Source organism: Narcine bancroftii, chromosome 3 (genome assembly GCF_036971445.1).
Source record: "Narcine bancroftii isolate sNarBan1 chromosome 3, sNarBan1.hap1, whole genome shotgun sequence".
NCBI lineage: Eukaryota > Metazoa > Chordata > Chondrichthyes > Torpediniformes > Narcinidae > Narcine > Narcine bancroftii.
The window spans coordinates 193,440,328-193,466,340 of record NC_091471.1 but is presented as its reverse complement, the minus strand read 5'-3'; the positions used below and the strand labels follow the sequence as shown (position 1 = coordinate 193,466,340).

At 39.0% G+C, this 26,013-nt stretch overlaps 1 long non-coding RNA gene across 2 annotated transcripts in view; it reads right to left on the bottom strand.

The window, feature by feature from the left end:
- Nucleotides 1-26,013, bottom strand: part of LOC138757979 (uncharacterized) — a 120,268-nt gene that overhangs the window by 73,886 nt on the left and 20,369 nt on the right. Inside the window, exon 3 of one of the 2 annotated variants that reach the window (XR_011354021.1) lies at nt 8,831-8,999. The exons of the other annotated variant lie outside the window; for it this stretch is intronic. This is a non-coding gene — a long non-coding RNA (uncharacterized lncRNA). Of the gene's footprint in view, nt 1-8,830; nt 9,000-26,013 lie in introns of those variants that run through there. 2 annotated transcript variants of the gene reach the window in all.

Sequence of the window (26,013 nt, the reverse complement as noted above, 5' to 3'; positions counted from 1 at the left end):
CCAGCTGCAATTTGGCTCAAAGACTGTTACTATGGAGTAACTCAAAGAATATGTAAACAATCTTCTTTAAAGTCACAAAATGTAATTTTCTTGCAAGAAATATATTTTAACCCTTACAACACCTCACTTGCCAGTGCTTACAGATTATGCACTGCCGGTGTCCATCAAACTTAACCCACACGGAAATTCATTGGGATCATGCATACCTTTGGGATGGTTCCAAAAGGAACTGCTAGCTATATCCTCCTCACTGACTCTGCAACTCATGTTGAAAACACAAGTGTGGAGATTAGATTGTGGGCTCATCTAACCACCAATGTATTTAGCAGTGCATTAAAGCAAAAAATTTCCAACAGATGAACTCACTCTTCATCCAACTACCCCCAAGACCTGATTCCCTAATCTTCCAATGGCCACATAAGGTGTCCTCCTGCTTGCCTTCCAACCTCACTGCATCAAGGCTCCAATGCCATATTTTTCTTTTGGGTGGTGCAAAGCACACGTTACTCAGCACAAAGGTAGCTCCACAAAGAGCAGCTCCAGATTACAACCAAATTCCTCAGGAATCAGTTAAAAGCCATTGTAAAGGAGTTCAATGAAAAAAATTTGCCCCAAGTGCATTGATGCATCCTAGAATAAAGTCTGAATATGCAGTAATTGCTGAGTTGAATAGATTCAATCTTTAAACATCAGAACACATCCAACTGTGTCTCACCTCATTCACTGTATTGTTCACTTACTTCCATTGTCCACCTGCAATCAATTTGTCAAGCAGTACCCCACCCTTCAGTTCATTCACCTGATTTCACTCTCTCCCATTTGAGATCAGAGGTTATTGTCAAAAGGATAAGTACAATGCTCAGATACGCCAACTTTCTTACTTGCTCCAATCAAGCAGATGTGGAGGATCACCAATTACAATAGTATTAATTAAATTACCACTATATGCCAAGACAGAAAAGGAAAGAATAACTCTGAAAATATTTACAGCTGCAGGGATGGAAGGAAGAAGGGACATTTCAGTAGCATAGACAGATTTTTTTGGTGGTTCTAGAGTAATTTATGATCATGGTTAGGGTAGTGTTGGGAGGGGCGGGGGGGGGGGGTCATGAGCCTGATAACCATTGGAAATAAACTACTATTGAATTTGGAAGTGCTGGACTTCAAGATTCTTTATGTTCTGCTTGAAGGTAGCGGAGAGAAGGTGATGTTACCAGGGTGTTGGGGGAACCTTAGTGATGTTGGCTGCCTTCTTGAGGCGATGTCTCACAAAGATGTTTTCAATAGACAGAAAATCAGTGCCCATGATGGATTTAGCTGCTATTACACTCTGTAGCCTTTTGTGTTCCTGGGCACTGGAGTTGCCAAACCAGGCAGTGATGCAAACTGTCAGCATACTTTTTACAGTGCGTCTGTAGATGTTTGATAAAGTATCTGGTGGCATGACATATCTCCTCAGACTCCTTAGGAAGAAAAGGCATTGATGTGGTTTCTTTACAGGTGCCTTGATGTGCTGGTTCCAGGAAAAGTCCTCCAATATGTAGACTCCCAGGAACTTGAAGATCGTAATCCTTTCCACCATCGTCCCATCAATAATAACAGGTGGGTGGTCCCTCTGCCTCCCCTTCTTCTAATCCATGTTAAGTCCCTTGGTCTTGCTAACATTGAGAGCAAGATGGTTGTGCTGGCCTCACACAACCAGATTCTCGATCCCTATCCTATATTCTGACAATGATGTTCATCAGTGAATTTCTAGCCTAATACAGCTACTCAACTGTGAGTGTACAGGGAATAGAGCAGGGGTCTAAGCACATAGCTTTGAGGCGCTCCTGTGTTGAAGATTAGTGAGAAGGAGGTGATGTTGCCAATTCTGCAGAGGAGGAAATCTGGGATCCAGTTGTAAAGGGATGAGCAGAGGCCCAAATCTCTGACCTTCATTGTTTGTTTTGCTGTTTAGCTCTTTTATAAAGAATCAAACTTATATAGCTCAGAACCAAACCTTCAGCCCATTAACTCAGCTTGGTGTGGAAGAAAAGGATTCTGATTCTTGGGACATGGTCAAGAGTGCTGGAGGAGAGAACTGTCTTGCTGGGTTGATCAGCACCAGAATTGTGCTGAGACCAGTGCTCTATCCTAATAAAATATATTAACAGGGTTATAGGCTTCAAACTAAATAGGACAGGGGCTAATATGTGGATTACATAAGGCATGTTTGAAGGAACTGTAACTGTTATAAGAGATTTTGATCTACATATTGATTGTATAAACCTAACTGGCAAGGATATCAGAGGAGAGAATTCTGGAGTGAATCAGTATTGTCTCCTAGAGCAATATTTCACAGAAATTCCTAGGCAAAGTTATTTTAGATTTGATCTTGATTAATAAGGAATAATTAATAAGAGATGGTGTGGTTAAAAATCTTCTAGAAGGGAGTGACCAAATGTATTTGCATTTTATACACTGCAGGACCAAAACTGCTGCTTCCATCTTAAATATGGGCTGTTATAATAACAGGAAGGTAGAGTTGACCAAGGTGGGCTGCAAAGAAAAGGAAAGAGACAGGATGGTCGATTCAAACAGTTGGTCCATAAATTCCAATAGGAATTTATCCCAATTACAAAAAGGGATTCCTTGAAAAAGAGGAAATATCTGTGATCACCAAAGGATCTAAAGATTATGTCAAATTGAAAAATAGGCCACACTAAGTCTCAAGTTCTGTTGGTAGGCCAGAGAAGCTTTGAAGATCTAGTGACAATAGACCATAAAGCTTATCAGGGAGCAAAGGGATTTTGAGACAAAACTTGTGTGCAATGTCAAAACAAGCACGGATAAATAAACAGAATGAAAGCAGCAGAAGTGGGACCACAAGAAAATGAGGCTGGTAAATTAATAACTGGGAAGAGCAGGAAGGACAAATATGTTATTTTCTTGTTTCTGTTTTCACCGTGGAATGCACTACAATTACCCCAAATATTAAACTCACTAAATTCAAAGAGGGTACCAGAAGATTGGAAAACAGCCAGTGTGTCTCCTTTGTTTAGAAAGGAAGACAGAAGGTGGGGAAATATATGCCAGTTAATTTTACATCTGTTGTTGGCAATATTGAAAGAAGAAATAACTGATCATTTAGGAAAGCTGAATATAATCAAACCAGTTTGATGAAAGGTAAATATGTTTGACTAATTTTCCTGAATTCTTTGAGGGTGTGAAAGGAAGAGTTGATGCAGGGGAACCTGTAAATGTATGGTAAAGGTAATCCCTGTGTTATGAGGGTTGGGGTTCCTAGAAAAGGACCATAATTGCAATTTCCTGTTACACAAAGCTGCATCACCTGTGTACGTGTCAAGATTCGTGAGTTGAGACAAAACGAAGCTTTGTGTTTACCACCGGTCCTGGAGCCAAGACAGTTACAGCAGCTATGTCAGTGGCTCTTACAGACACGTAACAACCATCTGTGCCACATTCCCATCCTACCCGTTGAAGACCGAGTGGCTGTAAACAAGAGCTGTCAGTAAACAGATACTACAAAACTGGAGCAACACACAATCGCCAGAGGAACTCAGCGAGTCAGACAGCATCTGTGGAAATCAATAGATAGTTAATGCTTTGGGCCAAAACCATGGGATGGCAGGAGGCCATCATGATTGAATCAGATTTCCCTGTGGTGTTAAACTACTAGAAACCCAGTTTGCCTATCATCATGAGTAATCCTGTTACTGTGACAATGCATATAGTTGTAGCGGCAAACCTGCCCGGCTTGTCACACGCGGTCAGCAGGGCAGCCCCAGCAAAGATGGCATCGCGGAACATTCTCCTGGTCCAGACTGGAAGAGCAAGTGCGCACTTACGTCAGCGTGATGTAAGTTCTGTAATGTGAAGGACGGGCTGAGGTCAGCCTTAAAGGCTGCGGCGTGAACTTCAAAGTAAATCAGTTGTGCTAAATGAGCTCACAGCCTGCTGTCTCAGTCTTTTTGCTGCGCTCGCGCACAACACACTACATTACTTTGTTTTTACCATGTGGTCTGCTGTGAATTTTTTTAATCCAAATGATGCTGCAACATGATAATGTTTTGTAGGAGATTCCTAGATAGGACAGAAAACTAAAATTTTTACTAGCAATGAACAATAACTGGAAATAGCAATAATGGCATATAGTTTGAATCAAGGCATTATAGCCTCTGGGCAAAGTGCAGATGGGGCTCGATGGTCAGCTTGGAAATGCTTGGAAAGAAAAACTTGTTTCTGTGCTGCATGACTCTATGACTTATTTTCCTTGCAAAAACCCAGGCTAAGGTCCTTGCCATTGTGATGAATCTCTGCCAAGCTGCCTGTCTCCCCTCTGGCGAACCTTGCTGTACTAACATTGGCTGTGTATTATCTCTACTGTTAAGGACACTCCCCTTGCATATAACTGTATATGACCCTATTGACTTTCATTATTGTACCATGAGTTTCTGCTAATAAAAGCCATGATTATTGTTTGACCACATTGTCTTTGTCTACTTCATCAACTGGCACTTCAACCATAGAATTATAATTTACAGAAACAGGCCCTTCAGCCCAACTCATGTCAACTAGGGTGTCTTCCTATTCTAATCCCATTTCCCAGCTTTTGCCCATTTCCTTCCAAACATTTTCCATCCATGTACTGATCTATGTATTTTTAAATGTCATAATTTTTCCCATCTCTATCGATTCATAAACCTTCTGCCCTCGGAGTGAATCCTCTAGTTTTAGACTCTTCTGCCTCAGGAAAAAGGACATTCACTATTCACGATATCTATGCCCATCATGATTTTATGTACATCTATCAAGTAGGTCTCCTCTTTGTTCCCTTGGCTCCAGAAAAAAAAGTTCCAGCCTATCCAGGTGCTCCTTAAAACAGGCCTATCAGTCCTGATAATAGTCTCATGAATCCACACTCTTTCCAACTTCTGCAGTTAGCGACCAGAGGTGTGCCCAATACTCTGTCTGGTCTTGAAGTATGCCATGACATCCCAACCCCTGACATTCCCTAACCAATGTACCAAATATTCTATCCTTGGATGAGGAGGGATTGCCTCACCATAACCCCTAGTATCCGCCACCTATAGGAGTTGGTAAATGTCAGACGAGTGAATTTTGTAGTTGCTTGAGTCTGCGATTGCATGATTGGCAAACTAATGGAGAGGTACACCAATTTTCAACTTGTGTATTTTTTACCTATTTACTTCCTGTGATTTTTATTTTTGGCCAGTTGCTTGAGACTCCCAGATGCTTGATAATAGGGGTTTTATCATTATATAGGAATTCACCTGGCAAGACTACTGGGAATGAATGTATAATACATTAATTTGAAAAAAAAAAATTGGATACCTGAAAAGTATTTAATATTGCCATCATTAATGCTGAATTTGAATATCTGCTTTCCTCTGTCCCAGGATTTAAGCACTGAAAAATATTTAAACATGTAAGGAGAATTACCACTAGCACCATGTCTTCTTTTAAAAACCAGCCACTTCAATGGTTCACTAAGATAACAAACTGTTGGCTCTGAAAGGCCACGCTAAACTACCATGATTATGCTGGTAACAATTTAGTAAGATTGATTTCTAGAGGAAAAGCTTCAATGGAGATAGGGGAGCAGCATGGATATTCTGGAGAGGTTCTGATAACACCAATGAATAAAGAGATTTGTTGCAAAGTTTCATGTTGTAAAACAATAAAAGTGTCAGCCATCTATTATTGCATCTAAGAGAGTGAATTACGTGAAATATAATTTGAATGAATGGAAATGTCAATTTGACACTTTTATCTCAAACTTGTTCCAAAAGAGACACAATTTACAACTTACAAGTTTTGCAAAAAAAACTGTATTCAAGAGAAGACGCATTCTTGTAAGCAAATAAAGGAATATTAACAAACTGTGCAATAGGGAAAGGGTAAAAACCCTTAATGAGGGCCTTTTACAAACATGGGAAAAGCTGGAAATTAATCTCCACGTCTTTTGTTCAACGCAACATAAAAAAAAAATATTTCAATGGCTCATTATTTTACTAAAAACTTCGCATTTTGGAATTGCTTGGCTCCAAATGGCTTGTCTGGAAAACACAACTTTTGGAATGGTTTTCATCCGCTCATGAATTTCCTGTGAGTTTGCTTGCGGTGAATATGAAGTTCTTTCTTCAATGGCAATTGGGCTTCTGTCAGCAAAGTGTATTAAAGCAGGATGGAAAGTAAATGTAACATTTATAGGAAGTTTTTAATGAAAAGTTTCAAAAACGTTAAATACACTAATTGTGTGTCACTAAAGCTCACAAAGTGGGCAAGTAGGTGATTCAGTTCTGTGTGGAGAGCTAAAAATTGTGGTCCTTGCTAACAGCATCTATCTTCTCAAGTCAAGTCAAAGTTTATTGTCATCTAATGCCCAGGTGCAGCCCACAAAAATAGCATTCTCCAGTCCTCGGTGCAAAAAATGCAGTCACATAGCCAGATATAACACATACAAACAAAGAATAAATGCGCAGGACAAATATTAATATTTACAGATAAATAAATAAATAAACACAATGCTGGAGAAACTCAGCAGGTCAATAATGATCCTTCATCATTGCTACTCGATGAAGGGCTGAAGCTTGTAATGTCAGTTTTGTATTTTTACCTTTGCTATATAAAGGGCACTGCTTGACCTACTGAATTTCTTCAACTTTGTGTTTTTACTTCAACCACGATGTTGACAGATTTTCATGTTTTACTTCTTAATAATTAATGAATAAATATTGTTTTGTAAATAGGAGAGTCTCAGATGGTTAGTGTTCGCAGTTCCTTTGGTCGTTCAGCATTCTCTCTGCCGGAAGAACTTAAGGAGAGGACATGATTCTCATCTAGGCATTTTCTGAGGTTCATACTCAGAATGGCTTTGCAGATTAAGGTGCTTGTTCGAATTCCACTGACATAAAAGCAGAAGCATGCAACCAGTTGGACTTTTCCTGAAAGAGCTAGTCCCCACTGTTGAACTATACTGTTCAATGATGCTTTGTTTCCATCTACTCAGGAAACCAATGTAAAGTTGACTGTCCCAAAGAGTTTCACTGTCCCAATGAATGAAAGAATTATCCAGCATATGAGAAAACATCATAAAATCATAAAAAAGGTTTTAAATTCTTCACCACCAGTCTATTAAGACCATTGGCATGAGCAAAGAATTGCTTGCACAAAATGCTGCAAGTGGCAGCCATAATCCAACAAAGTTCAAAGTTCATAGTTTAGATTTATTGGCAGAGTACATACAGAACATCACACAATCCTGAGATTCTTTTCTGTGTGAGTAAGGCAGATTTACTACTTACAAGTTTTGCAAAAAAACTGTATTCAAGAGAAGACGCATTCTTGTAAGCAAATAAAGGAATATTAACAAACTGTGCAAGAGGGAAAGGGAAACTAAGTGCAAAAGTAAGAGTCCTTAAATGGGTCCCTGATTGAGTTTATGGTCGAGGAGTCTAATGGTGGAGGGGTGGCGGCACTTCCTGATCCTGTTGGTCCGAGTCTTATGGCACCTGTACCACTTTCCTGATGGTAGCAGTGAGAACAGAGTGTGTGCTGGGTGATGTGGATCCTTGATGATTAATGCTGCTGTTCTCCAATGGCAGCATTCCCTGTAGATGTTCTTGATGGTGGGGAGGGTTTTGCCTGTGGTAGCCTGGGCTCTATCCACCGCCTTATGCAGTGCATTCTTTTCAGTAAAATGTTTGCAGAAAAAAGGAGCATTACCACTAATGCTGGATATAGGCTGGACTTTGTATTAAGAATAATGATGAATTCATGGCATTTAACATTGGTATGCAACACCTTAGGCGCCAGATTCCAAAGTACATACAGAATGAAACACAGAAATCCACAAGTTTTACAAAACAAAAATGAGGAATATCAGGAATAAACCATATGATTCCTCAAGCCTATATTCTCCATTCAATAACATTATGCCTGCTCTGGTCTTTGGCCTCAACTCCTCTTTATTGATGGTTTCCCATAATTATTGTCATTCCAACAATATTTCTATTCTGACCTTAAATATAATCTGTAGAACTTCCGAGACATATTTGTTTAATGGACAACCCTTTATTCTAAAATCATTTCCCAAGTTCCAGATCATACTGTGAGGGAATAATCCTCCCAGAATCTATTTTGTCACAATTTTGTGCTTCAATGCAATCACTTTTCATTATTTCTTAATTCCAACGAAATAGAGTATCCCTTCCTGACCTCAACTTCTTCATGAATGAAGTAAAAACAAATTGAATTGTTCCCATCACAAGTATATCCTTAATTAAATGAGAAAAAGAAAAGGAATGCAGATATGATTTCACAAACAGCTTGCAATATCTTAGTAAAACCTTTCCTACTTTTGCAGTCTTTGCCATTCCCAAAAAAGGCCAATAACCCATTTGCCCTCTTAGCTACTTGCTGTACTGTATGCTAACTCTGTGGTTCATGTAGCAGTACATCCAGGTCCGACTGAAGGTTGGCAGTTCTTAGCTTCACTATTCTTCCGCAGTCTAAAAAAACTAAATTTTACTGAAACCAATGTAGGCATAAATCTGATCCGATAAATGAGCCATTGAATGTTAAGACCCGTGCCTTCAATTTTAAGCATAGCTTCAGTGATACATTGTCAGACTATTGCTAAGCAGCATATCTGGTCTTGGAATTTAATTTTAAAAGTTGCAGACTGATTTCTTCAGAACTTAATTTGTGTTGGTAAAATGTTTAATTTTTAAAGAACATTTTTTCTGCTGTCTTTCATTCTCTAATTAAAAAAAATATATTTTCCATTTTCATATTCTTTTCTGTACATGATTCCAATCTAATGAATGCCTTCCAGTTTATGAGCCTGTATTTCAGCCATGTCTGAGTGAGTATGGGTCAGTAGATGGAAGAGCCTCTCTGTTTCTTGATCTCTTTACACAAGCCATGATCTCACTGCAGTGGGCACTTTGTTAGATGGGTCCATGCTCAACAACCTGCAAAGTTTTGAGGGCAAGGGTCAAGATAACAAATGAAACATAAGAAATGGAGTTGCTGGAATTTTGAACAATGAGAAACTGGAGGAACTCAGCAGGTCAGGGAAAATCCATGGAAGGAAATGGACAGTAATTTTCATGTCAAGTTTCTTGATCGACCCAATAACATTAACTGCCATTCACTGAGAATTTCACAGGGAGTTTGAGAATATAATTCATATCTTTGAAGATACGATGACCAAGGGTGGTCAGAATGAATTGGGGATGTAAGCAAGGCATGGAGGAAAAGTGCCTGACTTGCTGTATCTCTCCAGCTTCTCATTGTCAGTATAACAAGTCAGGCAGTGTTTGTTATTGCCCACCTCAAGATTTGCATTTCTAAGGACAATCTTAAGAGCTGTATACCTCCCAACATTAATGAAAGTGCTTTTATTTCATTATCTATAATAATTGTGAATTAATCTCTCTCCACTCTCTGCATAACTGTGCGTCACAGGTATTTCAAACTGCTTGACAATGCATTGAATTACTGCATTGCTTTTCCAAGACATCTCAGAGCACTGTAGCAGGATCAACAAAAGTTAAGCAACTTTTCATTTTAATTTTCAGATTAAAAATAAAGTTTATGACTGAGTTTAAAGAGTTAAATGTCTAGAGAAGGATATTGTTTTCTCTATTAAAATAATAGGCATTGGTAAGTAAATATGTGTAAACTCTCAGAGTTATGTATAAATTATGGCAAAATGCAACAACCTCAGGAAGATTTCCTTTCAGTGAAACTTAATGGGAAAGAAGGGATTTCAGGGGGAAAGTCAAAAAGCTGGATTTTACAGAGGAAAGTTGGGAGTCACAGGGCATTTCATAGGGAGTATGAGAACAGAGTCACTATCTTTCAATGCACAATGACCAAGGGTGGATGGACTGAAATGGGGACATAAGCAAGGTAAAATGGGAATGCAGAATTCATAAGTTATAGAGTGGGTTATATAACTGAAGGATAGCAAGACATGGGTGGAAACGTCAAGAATAAACAAAGGTAAAGAGGATATTTGTAATTATACAGAATAGTAAATTAGGTAACATTGTTATGAAAAGGTGAGACAGTTCACAACTCAGCTTGAGTTTAACTTTGCATCATTGAAATCTGGTTCAATTTATGATCATGGTTAAAGATTCTGAAGATGGAGGAGACAATTGAGGATTATTCATATCTCGATGCCAGACAAAATTTTACAGATTATGGAAGTGTTTGTCTGGATTGGAAGTAGCAAATATGATCCCAACTCTATAAGAAAGGGGCAGAGAGAAAATCAACAATGATTAACCTTTACCACAGGTGCTCTGTAGTTAGTAAGGGATTACTTAAGGTGGTATGTGAGTGCAAAAAAATAAGGTTGAGACCACCGATTTAGACCAATCTAATATCAATGTCGGGGAAATTGTTGGAATCTATATAAAAAAGATATAATAACAGAACATCTCAGATTGAGCAGAGAGCAGAAAGGATGTTGATTTATGAAAGGAAAATCGTATTTGGCTAATACATTGGAAAATTTTGAGGGTGAGACTTGTGGAATGGATAAGAGGAAACCAGTGAATATTGAATTTTCTGGACAAGAGTTTGATCAGCAAAGTTAAAGCACATGGCAATAGGAGTAATATATTGACATGAATTAAGAATAGGTTATTGAGTAGGGGTAGAAAGCAAATCATGGAAATGAAGAGATTTTTCCCACATTGGTGTGCTGCCGCTACAAGGTAATTTGGGATTGGTGTTCAATCCCAGCTTTGCACAATCTATGTCAATCATTTGGCTGCCATGTTTCCCAACTTTCTGATGGTAATAAAGTAGGTGGGAATGTGAGTATGGAGGATGTGGACAAGCAAAGGGAGTAGGTGAAGCATGGAAGATGAAATATAGAAAGGTAAAATGTAAATGCATTCACTCTGTGTAGGACACAAAATCAAAGTATGAGAACAGAGTCACTATCTTTCAATGCACAATGACCAAGGGTGGATGGACTGAAATGGGGACATAAGCAAGGTAAAATGGGAATGCAGAATTCATAAGTTATAGAGTGGGTTATATAACTGAAGGATAGCAAGACATGCTATCCTAAGGATAGCAAGACATCAATTACCTTGATGTTTAAAAAGACGTAAGTCTATTTGTATAAAATTGCTGGGCCAAGACACCAGTTCAACAAGCAATGAATTGAGAAAAATCTATTCTACTTTATTACAAGAAGAATTTAGTTTACAAATAACAAAAAATATACAGCATAGCACAGACCCTTTGGCCCATAGGACCTTACATAGGACCTTAGTGAGACCGTATCTGGAGCATTGTCCTCAGATGTGGTTGCCTTACCGAAAGAGGAGATACATTCATGAAGGGAAATCCATGAAATTCATTAAAACGATTTCATGGATGATGGGTTTGTGGCATGAGAAGAAGTGGAGTGGACTGGAAATGTTTATAAGGGATGAGAAGAATGAGGAATTACATAAAAATAAATAAAAGGTTTGACAGGAAAGAAGCAGGAAAGATTGGGGTCTAGAACCAGGGGACATTGTTGGAGAATAGATTGTAGGCTGTTTAGAAGCGATTTGAGGAAAAAGTTTTTTTTTACCCTCCAGGCAGTGAACTTGTGGAATTCTCTACTTCAGAGGACAGTTGAAGCTCAAATCCCTGTATTCACTCAAAGCCAGATCAATCAGTTTTGGAAAATGCTTAAATATTTAAGGACCAGTATATTAGCACTGGTGTCTGTTCCAGTGTGGAGGAAGGGTAGGTTGGGCAAGATAAGAGGACCATGGAAGTCATTTAATCAAAAAGAAAGAAGAATACGTAAGGTTAAGAAGCTCAAAAGTGGGAAGTGGCAAGAAAGAGGGTTTTTTTTTACATACATTCTCTATGATTTTTGCCCACGGAAAACTCTTCTGAAACATAAAGGGTTGGATTTCCTTCAGAGTGTCTGACTAATTTTATTAATTCAACATCAAACATGGAGGAACATGCACTGCTGACTCTTTTAGGATGAAATGGCTCTTTCAAACTTCTTCTGCATGGGAACATTGCATAAACTGGTTAAGGATGCTTCAATTCCATTATTCAGGGTTAAAATAGCACAAAATATCTCAGGATACAAAAGTAGTACAATAATCCAATGCACCATCAAGCTCATCAATTCCTATATTTTTAGTCTGTTAATAGGAATGATTTGGCTTTGTTTCAATGTGCAAAAATAGACCATTTTGCATCTCAAACATTTTTTCATTTGTAAAATATCAAAATATGAATATTCAAAATAGGCCAATATATTATTTTTCAAAATGAAAATTAATATTTGTACCAGCCGCTGAATTGAGAAATTTAAGTCCTAATATAACTCTTCAACTCCATATGCCCCAACTATCTGCTAATTTACACCCAAGGAATACCAGTTATCTCCCTGAGATGAACCAGCTAAAGACTGAAGAAAGTCAAATTTGATTTCAACTCATGAGGAATGAGCAACACAGTTGCTATTTTTGGACAAAAGCCAAAAGGCCCAAAAATGTTTTGTTTTGTTGTCGATCTCCCAGGATTACAGGAACAGAAGCAAGCCTGGATTGTGGGCATGTAATGCAGATGAAATGAACAAAAGAAATAAAGACAATCTCAAGTTTGATGTCATTCATTCTGCACTTTTCCCTTGTGAAATACACTAAGATTTAAGTTATACACTCTGTCAATCACTCAGCCTTCAGGGATTCCTGAAAAGACTAAAATGATAAACTTCTGCTTGAAATATGAAATATTATTCAAACATTTAAATGACAGGTCTATTTTTTTTTAATTTCAGAGGACAAATCATTACTTTTCTTGGACGGTTTTCTTGTACTTTTGATTTAATAGAACGTTAAGACAGTAACATGGAATTTTGAAGATTTCTGCCTTCACTGAACAGACATCCTCCACTTTAGAACATACTTCAAACTCATCTACGAAAGAAAGACAGCCAAAGTCAAGCTAAAGTTAGAAAATCTGATTGCTACATCCCCCATCCCATTCTGCTTGGTGTGCCACCATAATAAATTATTTCTATAAGTACAAGGAAGAATAAGTTCTTCCACCAAAAGCTGTTTAGCAAAGGGGTGCGACTATCAGCAAAGACTCAGATCAAAGGAATGCACTAACTGAACTTGTAGCCTGTCGAGAAAAGATCAAGCCCTAATTTCTGAAGAAAGATTTGCAGTGAGCAGGCTTATGGTCAATAGGTAGCTGACCCAAAGACCCTGAGCTGAGAGACTTGATTCATGGTGTGAATTATCTTGATTATAACACCCCATCAGATTCCAAACTATTCTGTTTGTCAAGAGGGCATCGAACTGACAAAATTTTAAAACAATGATGCATGTAAAAAAACTACCATTTTGATGTAGTTTGTTGTTTTCTTTGAGAGCAATAGAAAAAAAAATTGAGGCATTTATATCTGGCTTTCAGATTCTTTCTGCCCCATATTTTACTGGAAAGATTCTATGCAGGCAGAACATCAAATGTAGCTTTTTCTCTTTGCTCAGGTCAATTGTTGTCATAAAATTAATTATTTTAGATCTTCATTTCTCTCTTTCTCTCTCTCTCTCTCTCTCTCTCTCTCACACACACACACACACACACACACACACACACACACACACACACACACACACACACACACACACACACACACACACTCTCTCTCTCTCGTGAAAAAAATTGTTTTTGAAAGAATGATGTAAGAAGAAAATTGTAATAAACAGACATAATATATACAGAATTACATAAGCTTGTTTGTGATAGTGGAAAAACAGGATATTTTGAGTGGGAACCTTCTTCATTTTTTCATAGATTAATCTTAATTTGCTACTGTGTCATTTCAATTTAAAGAAATGCGAATGACAATTAAAAGGCAACTTTTCTTGTTCTAGTGCAGCAATGTGGGAAAATGTTAGCTTAGGCTTGCTTATCTAGTTGTCAATGAGGGAGGATAGAGGAACAGCATGCAACCATAATTTAAGATGCTTTGTTCTTCAACTACAAAGCGGTTAACATTGCACAGCACCTTTATTTTTTTCTCTGTTGCAGCATCAGAGGGGGTTTCTGTGGAGAACTGATAGAGAGAGCAAGCAAATTAAATGACATGTTAAAGTCAATCAAAACATCAGGTCTTCAAGTAGTAAAAATGTATTAATGATCTCTGGAGTTTAATTAAGTAGACCATGCATATATTCACTATGCTATTTGAATATGCGGGATAATCTTTATTTATTTATTTATTTTTTAATTTAGAAATACAGCAGAGAATCAGGTCCTTCCAGCCAACAAGTCCATGCTGCCCAGTTAACCTTATGTTTTTGAAGATGGGATGAAACAAGAGCACCCAGGGAAAACCCATGCAGACATGTGGACCACAAACAAACTCCTTACAAACAGCACCAACTTGCTGCAATAGCATTACACTAACTGAAAAGCTAACCAAGCTTCAATTGTTTCTTAAACTTCAAAAATAAACAGTTCTAAAAGTTGCAGTAGAAATTTGTTGTCATGCCACTACTGGGAAAGTGATTCTTCTGTGGAGCATGTTCCATTGCCTGTTCATTCATTCAAGCTCTGACAGATTGTAAGTCAAGAATACAATTGACAGAAAGCTAATTATACAAAATCAGTGAGGTATTAGACCATTTGATTAGAAGTTCAATTGAAGAGATTAATGAGGAGCATCTTTAAAGGAAGAATTAAATTGGCACAAGGACAATTTAGGAAAGGATTTTCAAAATGCAGTAAAATCAAAGGCTCATCCCATGATGATGAAACAGCTAAAAATGAAGAGATTCAAGAGGTTACAATTGGAGAAATAGAGGATGTTATAGAGCTGATGAGATTTGCAAATAAGGCTGTAAATTTTAAAAGATGGAACCCATACAGGTGAGCAATCAAGGGACTGACGGGTAACAGGGATGATGTTCATTAAGCAACTTTTAAAAGAATGAGATATTAAAGGGAGGACAGTGAGTATAGCCGCAGATTTGTCAAAAGCAGAGATAACTAATCCATGATGTGGCTATCAGCAGGTAAGATGAGGCAGGTACAATGGCACTGAAGTGAAAGGGGGCATTTCAGTAAAGACGGAGCTAATCGATTGAAAGTCCACCTCAGAATTACAAGTAACACCATTGTTACAAGTGATTCAGTTCAACCTAAGATGGATGCCAGAAAGAAAGATGAAGTCAAATACTAGGTCATGTAACAAAGTACGGAGACCTTGAACAGTCTATGCAATATTTAGCTGGACAAAATTACTGTTCACCTATTGCAGGACATTCAACAGGTAATGTGAGAATTTAGAGGGTATGAAGGGATCAAAAGATAGGACTGGGTGCAACTGAACAACAGGTCAATTTAACATCTGATGACAAATGAAAATATCAACTAATCGCAATTTTTTAATAAGTGAAATAAAACTCACAAGTCAATAACATATCTTTTCCCAGTATTTAGTAGTTTGTTTTCTTCACCAAAAATTGAACTGATGGTTAGAGCACTGAAAAGATCTCATTGTTAAAGCATGTTCATCTTCTTCACTATTTACCTAAAACTATTCACTTCACATCTAAATAGGTCATATGCATTAAATGGTAGGCTATTGAGATGTGCAGAGCAACAAAGGGATTTAGGAGTTATGGTAAATAGTACCCTCAAGGCTGATACTCAGGTAGATGGTGTGGTGAAGAAGGCATTTGGAATGTTGGCCTTCATAAATCGGAGTATTGAATTCAAGAATAGAGAGGTTATGATGAAATTGTACAAGGCATTGGTGAGGCCAAATTTGGAGTACTGTGTACAGTTTTGGTCACCAAATTATAGGAAAGATATAAACAAAATAGAGAGAGTGCAGAGAAGGTTCACGAGAATGTTGACAGGATTTCAAGGTTTCAGTTACAGGGAAAGGTTGTGCAGACTAGGGCTTTTTTCTCTGGAGCGTAGAAGATTGAGGGGGGGAATTGATAGAGGTGTTTAAGATTTTAAAAGGGACAGACAGAGTAAATGTGGATAGGCTTTTTCAATTAAGAGTGGGGGAGATTCAAACTAGAGGGCATAGTTTAAGATTGAAGGGGGAAAATTATAAGGGGAACATGAGGGGAAATTTCTTTACGCAAAGGGTGGTAGGGATGTGGAATGAGCTTCCGGCAGACGTGGTTGAGGCGGGATCATTGGTTTCATTTAAGGATAAACTGGATAGTTACATGGAGAGGAGAGGACTGGAGGGGTATCGACTGGGTGCTGGTCAGTCGGACTAGGAGGGTGGGGATTTGTTACGGAATGGACTAGTAGGGCTGAACTGACCTGTTCTGTGCTGTAAGTGGTTATATGGTTACATCTGGATTAACACAGCAGCTCATAATACTTGAAGAATAAACAGTTTGATTTTTTTTTGTTCCAAAATCTCAGGTCTATGATTGAAGAACGTTTATTGATCAACAAAGATTTAGCAGTTAGGATAAATCTGAAAGCAAATAAAAATCTTTAATATAGTAGTAAAGATGTACAAAGTGAAGGGAGGAGAGTTTAGAGGAGACATCAGAGTTAGGTTTTTCACAGAGTTGTGGGTGCCTGGAATGCCTTGACAGGGCTGATGATGGGGACGGAAACATTAGGGGCATTTAAGAGTCCCTTAGGCAGGCACATTGATGATAAAAAAATAGAGTTTTACCAGTAGGAAGGGTTTCGTTTTTGTAGAAATATATAGGTCAGCTCAACATTGAGGGTTGAAAGGCCTGAGCTGTGTTGTCATGTCCTATGTTCTATGTACAGATCAAATCATAATTTTCCACAAACAATTGGTTTCCTTAACTTGTCAGCCATAGAAGGAATAAAAGCTATGGTCTCACTCCAAAGAGGTAAGCCGTTAAACCATGGAGGAGTCCTGCCGGTACCAGTTATACCTGTAAACTTTACTCATTTGGCATGTGTAATTTATCTATCTCGCCTCTTTGTATCAAAACCTTAGGGATATTGTCTATAACTGCCCAGCAAATCCTGAACATCCAAAATACCCAGTCACAAAGGATTACATCCTTTTTACATATCTCAGAGCAAGAGGCACATGTCATCCATTAGGGAGCAAAGTTTATTGAGGGTCAGTTTATTGGGTAGTTCAGAAACAGGGAGAATTAGAAAAACAACAAACTTAAAGCTACGATTTTCACATCACAAATTCTTTATGATTTAAAATGAGGAAAATGGTGGAAGGCAGCTCTATTTCACAATTACAAGATTCCAAATCCTCACTGTCACCATATTTACAAAATTGTAGCATGTCCAGTTTTTATGCAAGAGAACCCAATACCGCTGTTTACAAAAAGTCACAAAGTTTCTCTGTGACTTAATTATCGAGCCACAGTCTGTTCAAACAAAGAGGCTGTATAGCTATATACTGTGTGATGTCAATGGGATTACAGATTACTACATTGAAATATGTAAGCATTTCAGGCTCGTATTACACAACACCTGTTGCTAATTTCAACAGTAAAATAATTATTGAAAATCTATCTCTCTATTCTCTGATGTGTTGTTAAACAAATGGAACTTGTGTTTCATCAGTAATAAGTCACACTTTCACTTTGATGTCTACTTAAATGGAAAAACATTGTCAATATTCTGAAAATTTAAAAAAATCCAACAATAATTTTTCGCCTGCGATTTAGTATTCCAAACTATGAGTCAACACCACCTACCAAGAATCTGATAACAAAAATATCTAAATAACCTTGTCTGACAGAAATTTGTGCTGTTTTATCTCCAGCCAAATTCTGAAGCACACAGGCATATCTTAAAGCTAAGACATGTTACTTTTCGAACACCAGACATCACAGTATCAAAATATTGAGATGAAGTTAAAAAATTCCTCACTCAGAGGGTAATGAATATCTAATCAAGATGGCTGTGGATATTCATTTGTTGGGTGTAGTTAAAACAGAGATTGATAGATTTATGGATTTTATGGGAATCAAATGATAGGGGGTAAGTACTATTGAGATCAAAGGTCAGCCATGATTTCATTGAATGATGAAGCATAAGGGACTGAGTGGTTTACTCCCATTTCCACCTCTTATGTTCATGTTAGCGCAACAGCTGAATGAGATAGATTATGAAAACAAAATACTGTTTGGTGCTTGGTCATAACTGAGGAAAATATCTAATCTATCCTAGACTTAATTCAACTACTTCATTAGAGTTAAACTGGAAAGGCTGCAGATGCTGTGGTGGTAGTGCAAAAAGACAAACATGCTGGAGAAACTCAGCAGGTCACCTAGCATCTATAACTAGTACAGGTAACCAATGTTTCGGGCTGAGCCCTTTGTCAAGCTTTGAGCAAAAATCAGGCAGGTGCCTGAATTAAAAAGGTGGGGCGACGAGGGTGAGAGGAGGAAGGAAGGGATGGTGGGAGTAGTACAGCCAACAGGTAGAAGCCCATAGTGGATATAGGTGAGAGGGTAGAAAAGAATAAAAACTGAAGTGGAGTGGGTAGCTCTGAATGGAGAGGGAAGCATCCAGTCCTCCCATTGTGACCTCCTCCACACTGGAAAGATGGGTCGCAGACTGGGAGATCATTTTGTTAAGCACCTATGCTCAGTCCACTGGCCAACTGTTTTAATTCCATATACTATTTCCAAACTGCCACATCTATCAATGACCTCATGAACTGCCAAACCAAGGATACCCACAAATTGGAGGAACAATGCCAAATATTCTGTCTGGGCATCCTCCAACCTTACACCATTAACATTGATTTCCCCAGGTTCCATTAAACCCCTCCCCCATATCTCTCTCTTTCCCTCTCCTTCTCTCACCTTTCCTCCATCTCTCCACCCCCTTCCTTTCCCTCTCCATTCAGAGAGCTACCTCTTCCTCACTTCTCAGCTTTTGTTTCTCTTCCAGCCTGTACCTGTTACCCTGTACTCCTCGCCCTGCCCCTTCCTTCATCCTCTGCTCCCCCACTTTTCTATTAATATTCCATCCTTCTTTTTTGCTCATACCTCGATGAAGGGCTCAGGCCTGAAATGTTGGTTACCCATTACTTTCTGTAGAAGCTGGGTGACCTGCTGAGTTTCTCCAGTACTTTTGTGTGCTGCTCAACTACTTCACTTGCACCTCTACTCCATAGCAATTTCTGATGTTCCACTGTTTAGGCAATGGCAAGCTCAAACAGTGATATTCCCTTTTATTTCCAATCACCAGGATTCTATCATCAACATTCTTGGTCGTTATAGGAAGCAAAATACTTTGGGCTTGAGCTTGAGATGCTATGAATTGTGATGCATATTTATGTTCCCAACTTACCAATATACAAGTGAGGAATGATATGGAATGCTCCCCTCCTGTCTGGAGGAGCAATCCACAAAAATCATTCCATTCAATTGTCATTTTGTTAAAAGTCAAAATATTTACCATTTTCTCATCTTAACAGCATTTCCCAAACACGCAGCTTCTCTCACCTAGTGATTACGTGCACTGGAATATTATTGTGGCTGATTAAAATGGACAACGTTTTCCAAAAGGTTACCTCCTAAAAAAAATGGCATTTATGATAGACAACATCAAGCTGATTTTCTGTATCACCTAGGAAGTTGAAGAGACATTAAATTAACTTGATCCTGACACATTGGGTTAGTCCAACTGGCCTAAAAATGTTTTGCCATTGATTTTCATTTGTACTCAGCATCTGATGCCTCTTGTGTCAGTGTCCAACAATGTTTGGCCAGCATTGATGGATTCCAGTTCCCCTGTTATCGCTTTTCCATGGTCTCAATATCCTGCTGAGCCTTTCATCGTGTTCGATACTGACTCCATCAAGATCAGCAGGGAAGAAGTTGAAGTACGAATGAAGAAAATTAATTTTCAATGGCATGTATGCTTGAAGTAGACTTAAAAATGTGACAAGAAATTAAAAAAAAGATGATATATTTTAAAAAGTATGTGATAGGAAAATGTCAAGATGATTTTTGTGATCAGCAGCCCAGGATCCATAAAATACACCCAAAAGTATTCAGGAAGGAAAATCTTCATTGTCCAGTATTATCTGCAAATCACAAGACATAGAGAATTGTCCAGCTATATATTTATTTTATTATTTCTTTATTATTGATACCCAACTGCTTTAATGGGGAGACAGTTAAAAGTTCACCAGACCAATGAGTCTTAATTCACTCCTACAATGGGAAAGAACAACCCCTTCTTTTCCAGAAGGGCTTTGGGCAGACTTTTTCAGCAATCTGGTCATTTCACATTCATTTTTAATTGCAGATTAATGAAATGAAATTTAATCACATTGCTAGTGGTTTGGCCCTTCAGGTACTTGTTCAATATCATAACTACCCCTGTACCATGTTACCTAACAAATCCTCTTCATTAAACATGACAAATTCTCATGGCCAATTGCTGTCCTATAATCTTGCTTGCAGTCAACAGCAAAGGCATGGAAAACTAGATTTTACTTTTAGTCGCCAAGTGTGCTCATTGGCATATAGTGCAATTGAACAAAGACATAAACATTGATCAAAAGATACCACTGAGTATAACCCATGGTAGAATTTAGGTTACTTTATCGATTAATAACCCAAAGTGGAATTTTCCAACAAAGAACAGATGAATTAGATGTTGGATAAGAGAATGGATGGGAACAAAATAAAAATCTGATTGTTAAAATGGAAGAATTCACCAAAGTTGTTGATTTAAAACTCTATTCTGTCAGGTAGCAACTGTCAAAATTAATATTCTTGGAAGATACTTCAGATCTTTTCTAAATGTTCATTTCAACTTGGCTTCAAATATAATTTGTGCATTTGTGTTTCCAGAATTCAGAAAAGTTTCCAGGGGACATAACCCATGTTAAGCATCTGCTCAAATACCTGTTTAATTTTCGAATTAGCCTACTGAATAAAAACTCAATTATCATTGATATCTCAGATCCCAGGCAATTGTTGGGCAAACAAAACTTTTTCCAACATTGTAGGTTTACAAACTAACAACGTCAACAGCTAAAGGAGCAAACATGGTCCTACTCCCAGAATCATGATTTACAAAGTGTCAGATTTCTCCTCTACAATTCCTCAGTACATCTTATCTCACCAACAAGGCAGATTCAGCAGCTGGGGTAGGATATGAGTAGACAGGGCAAAGCTGGGAACTCTCACCCCCAACTCCTGACCTCATAGTCACATGGCATTAGGTCAAAAAGAGACAAAGAAAACTTCATGAAGTCCAAGAGTCAATGCTCATCCATGTTAAACAACACTGGGAAGACATAGTTGAGAAGAAAAGTCATAAAATATATATAAAATTGGATGTTTCAATGTCCATCATCAAGAGTGGGTTGAAGATATTAGCTCTGGCATAGTTGGCTAATGGGTCTTCAGTTCACTTTCACCAACCTGCCTATTGCAGAAAAATTTGCCTATAGTACTGTCCTCCAAACACTCCTTTAGGAATTCAACTCACACTATCTGTTTTCACACTGCAGGCGAGTGGTGACCCTACTTTGTCCTGGTGAAATTCCCAAGAATTCAGAACCTTCCGGGCATTTCACACTTCAGTCCAAATTACAGGGAATTTGCCCTCCTTGGCAATTTATGACCCCAACCGATGATGCATTACACACTCACAAGAGTAAAAGTAATTTCACCCTCCAAATCCATCTGTTGCTCGCCCGCCCACCCACTCGCTCGCTCGCTAGCTCTCTCCCCCCAGCCACCAGCTGCCAGCTTGCATCCCCCCCTCCCACTCCACCACGCTTCGGCATGTAGCAACAGCACCACAATACTGGATGAATGGCCAACTTCATTTCCCATAATCTCTTACGCAGCTGGAACGAGTCTGGGAAATCCAGCTGCCTGAGGGATTATGGTTAATGAGGATGGATGTGCTGAAGCGACCCCGCTGTTGTCAGGAGGTAGGTATCTTTTAATTTGAATTTCAATCACCAATGGAATACATCATGCAAGCGGTGATGTCACAAAGCTTCCCCTACTTGGCCATTTGCCTTTTCACACCGCAGGGAGAGGATGGTGTGGGAAAATTACTTGAGTCCACGGCCCTACCTACAAGGTAGGTACAACATTGCAGGTTTACAAACTAACAACATCAACAGCTAAAGGAGCAAACAGGGTCCTACTCCCAGAATCATGATTTACAAAGTGTCCGATTTCTCCTTGACAATTCCTCAGTACATCCTATCTCACCAACAAGGCAGATCCAGCAGCTGGGGTAGGATATGAGTAGACAGTTTTAATTTCTCGGGCCGTCCTTTTCACACCGCAGGTTCATGGGAGGGTTCCTGGGAAAATGTCCCGAGAATCTTCATTTTACACTCTGGTGTGAAAAGGCCTAGTGATAGCATCATCCATGATATCGTGTGCCATTATTATCTTGCTTGAATGGAATAGATTCAGAACAGATCTGGCAATTCAAAACTGGGCATCCTTCATATACTGTCTTCACACAAACAGCAGATATTAATGGAAAACAGATATTCAGAATTTAATGGCCCAATTTTAGAAATCTAGCTTTCAAACTTTCACAAGCTATGATAAATATTTCTTTTCAGGATTCAAAAGAATTTTGAAGCAATTTGAATAAAAATGATTATGATGGATAATGTTCTTATTTTTATATACATTGCACAATGTTCACATGTACTGAAATTCTTACACTACAACCAAACAGTTATCCTCATGCATATAAAAATATGGCTTGCAATAATGCATATGGTCCTTTTATGCTGTCGGAGTAATCCCTGGTTAGTGTAACAGGGGCAGATTCAAGAGCAGTGCAGACCAAATCAAGGGTGGGAAGCCGATAGCTTCCTCAACAACCTTGGAATCAGGCAGGATTGGCCGCTCTCTCCAATCTCATTTGTGTGCTGCGTAGACTCTTTTGCTCAATCCATCAGGTACGACAAGGGCATAGAGGAATGAAGTTGCCAGGCGGTAGAGGCACTGATGTGAAAGCCTCCTGAAAATGGATGATGACTTCAACTTTGGTTCAGATATACAATCGGTCCACAGACTGATCAGCATATGTGGCCAGTTTGAGCCCACGTTGGGTACCAGGTCAAAGGAGAAGAAGAGTGAAGCAATGTTCTTAAATCACTGGTCTGATCAGTCCACCATCCCCTTTACTCTTAGATTGACTACCTGATAGGTTTTGAGGGGATCAAAAGTTGGTTGGAACAGATCACAAAGGTCCACTAGAAATTGGGTAGGCACAGTGCTTCCTCTCAATAACATGGAAGAACCTGGACAACTGATATGAGGTGCACTCAGGACTGCTGTATGGCAGGACGGCAGGGCAGAGGTCCAGGAGATAGACCACACCGTCACCAAAGCAGTATTCTGCTTCATATGGGAACCCAAGATGTGAATGGTCTGAAGGGTCACCATGTACAACTCGCCAGACAGCAAGGAAAAGGTCAGACACAGCATGATCCTCATCTTGATGACTACTTTCATGTGTGGCTGGATCATGTTGGACATGGAACCAAAATACGAAGGTACCAAGGGCCGCTGAGGTTCTATTTGTCCCAGGTTTTGCGAGGAATGTGCCTGACCCCATTGCCACACAATGACCTAGTCAGCTGGACCTTGCCAAAACACCTATCCTTCATGGAAAAGTTTATCCAGACAAACATCTTTGACAATGTGCATCAACCAGCGGTCAGCACAGCATGTCATGCAGACACTGAGAGACATGGACTAATGGACACAGTGGGGTAGATCCCTGAGCACCCATCCAGATCACTGGGCAGAATCCCTCATTGCCAAAGCATCTGCCTGCTTTTTACTAATACTTTGAAGAAGGACTCAGGCTTGAAATGTTGGTAATATATCTTTACCTCCTATGGATGCTGCAAGATGAGCTGTGTTCCTCCTGCATTTCTGTGGGTTTTTTTTTACTACAAGCACAGCATCTACAGACTTTCGTGTTTCACTCCTGGTTGTAAGTGGAACCTTCATGGTCCGATCCCCAAGATGACTGTGATGGTAAAGAGACATTCATCCATCTTTTTGCAGAATACATATTCGTTAAGTCCTTGTATTTACGGGCTTTTTATCTGGGAAGAGACAGACCTCACGAAGTGCTGAAAGACCATCAACTCAGTGAATGATGCTTTTTGTTCTACCCAAAACTTCTTGTTCTTTCAACACATTTCCATAGAAATCAGTGAGGGAATGCTTCTGACTGGCACCTTTTAGACTGCAGGAGTACATGCTGAGGGAAGCATTGAGGCTTGGCGCAGCCAACACGAGGATGCTGTGGGGAAGGACCACACTCTAGAGTTCTTCTGTTAATGGGCATGGAGAGACTGAGACTGAGGGGAAGCTCCTCAAACAATAGAAGGGGAAGTAAGGAAGTAAGAGTGGTGGCAATACTGTTAAATAGAAAATGAATGTAATAAAATACAGTAATGGAAATATATGGCTATGAAACTAAGAGTGCAAAAAGACTGAATAGTTTTCTTCTCGTAAATAATTCATGGCGAATAATGTCTAATTTTGATTTTAAAAAGTCTGATATCTGTTGGAAAGAAGCTGCTTTTGAGCCATGAAATGCAGTTCTTCAATCTTCCATAACTTCATCTGGAAGGTAGCAATGAGAAGGGGTTGCAACCAGATTGCTGGGGTGTTTCATGAAGTTGGCTGCCTCCTTGAGGCGGTGCCTCAGACAGATGTCTACAGTGGATGGGAGGTCAGAGCCTGTGATGGACCTGGCTATGTTTGCTACCTTCTGCAGCCTTCTGCGTTCCTAGTTATTTAAGTTACCAAACAAAGCTGTGATGTAGCCATTCAGTAAACTTTTCACAGTGTACCTGCAGAAGTTTGATGGAGTATCTGATGACATGCCAAATCTCCTGAGACTCTTTAGAAAGTAGAGGCCCTCCTCTGGGATCCTTTAATGTGCTGGCTGTAGTAAAGGTCTTCTGAAATATAGACTTCAAGGCACTCTCATAATTAACAGCAAGTTACAGAAAGAGGATTTAAGATCATTGTTTGTTGAGTTGCAGGAAATAAAAAAAATAATCAGGCAGCATTTATGCAGAGAGACACAGCTAGCAACTAAGAAAAATGAAAAATTCACTGTTTTAAAGAAATACTATACAGTTGAAACTCAGATGAACCTGGAGTGGTGCAATCTAATTGTGTAAGTCTCGGTGTCCATTAGCAAATTTAACCTGACTTTTCAATGAGATTTTCAGTTGCCCTGGCTCATTTTTACTCTCATAATTTGCACCAAAATTGACATCAGAAGTACAGCAGAATTCATCTTCAAATTAATTTTAGCCTCTGAAAATTCAAATTCTAATTCACACATGCAACAGCCTGGTTTCAGTAATCCCATTTCCTCTGCAACCATGCTGTCTAAACAGGCAATTACACACCGTTCACACTCAAATCTGTTGCAGCATCAAATACACCTCACACTTGCAGCTGGACTGCTTTGCATGTGGATGTCAAAATCACAGCAGCTCTCATCTCAAAAGTCTCTGGATTACGCCAAATATCTCTTGCTGATCTCTGCCGCAGTTCACGATTGGTCACTAGAGGTTGCATTAGGGAGCTTAATTCTAGGCTCAAAAAAAAACTTCTACTTTTCATTCAGCCCACAGAAGCAATTGGAGTGGCCATGAAGACTTGCTTACAATGCAGGTTCCCCAAACCACAGATATTCACTTGCTATGTTATTGAAGCAAGAAAGTTTTAAATTATTAATTTAAATTTAGACATGCTGCACGATAATAAGCCATTTTGGCGCACGGGTCCATGCCATCCACTTTACGCACAATTAAACTCCACCCCAGTACATTTCGAACGGTGGGAGAAAACTGGAGCCCCCAGGGAAATCCCACACAGACATGGGGAGAATGTACAATTCCTTACAGGCAGCACAGGATTTGAACACCGGCCCCGATCACTGGCGCTGTAAAGACGTAGC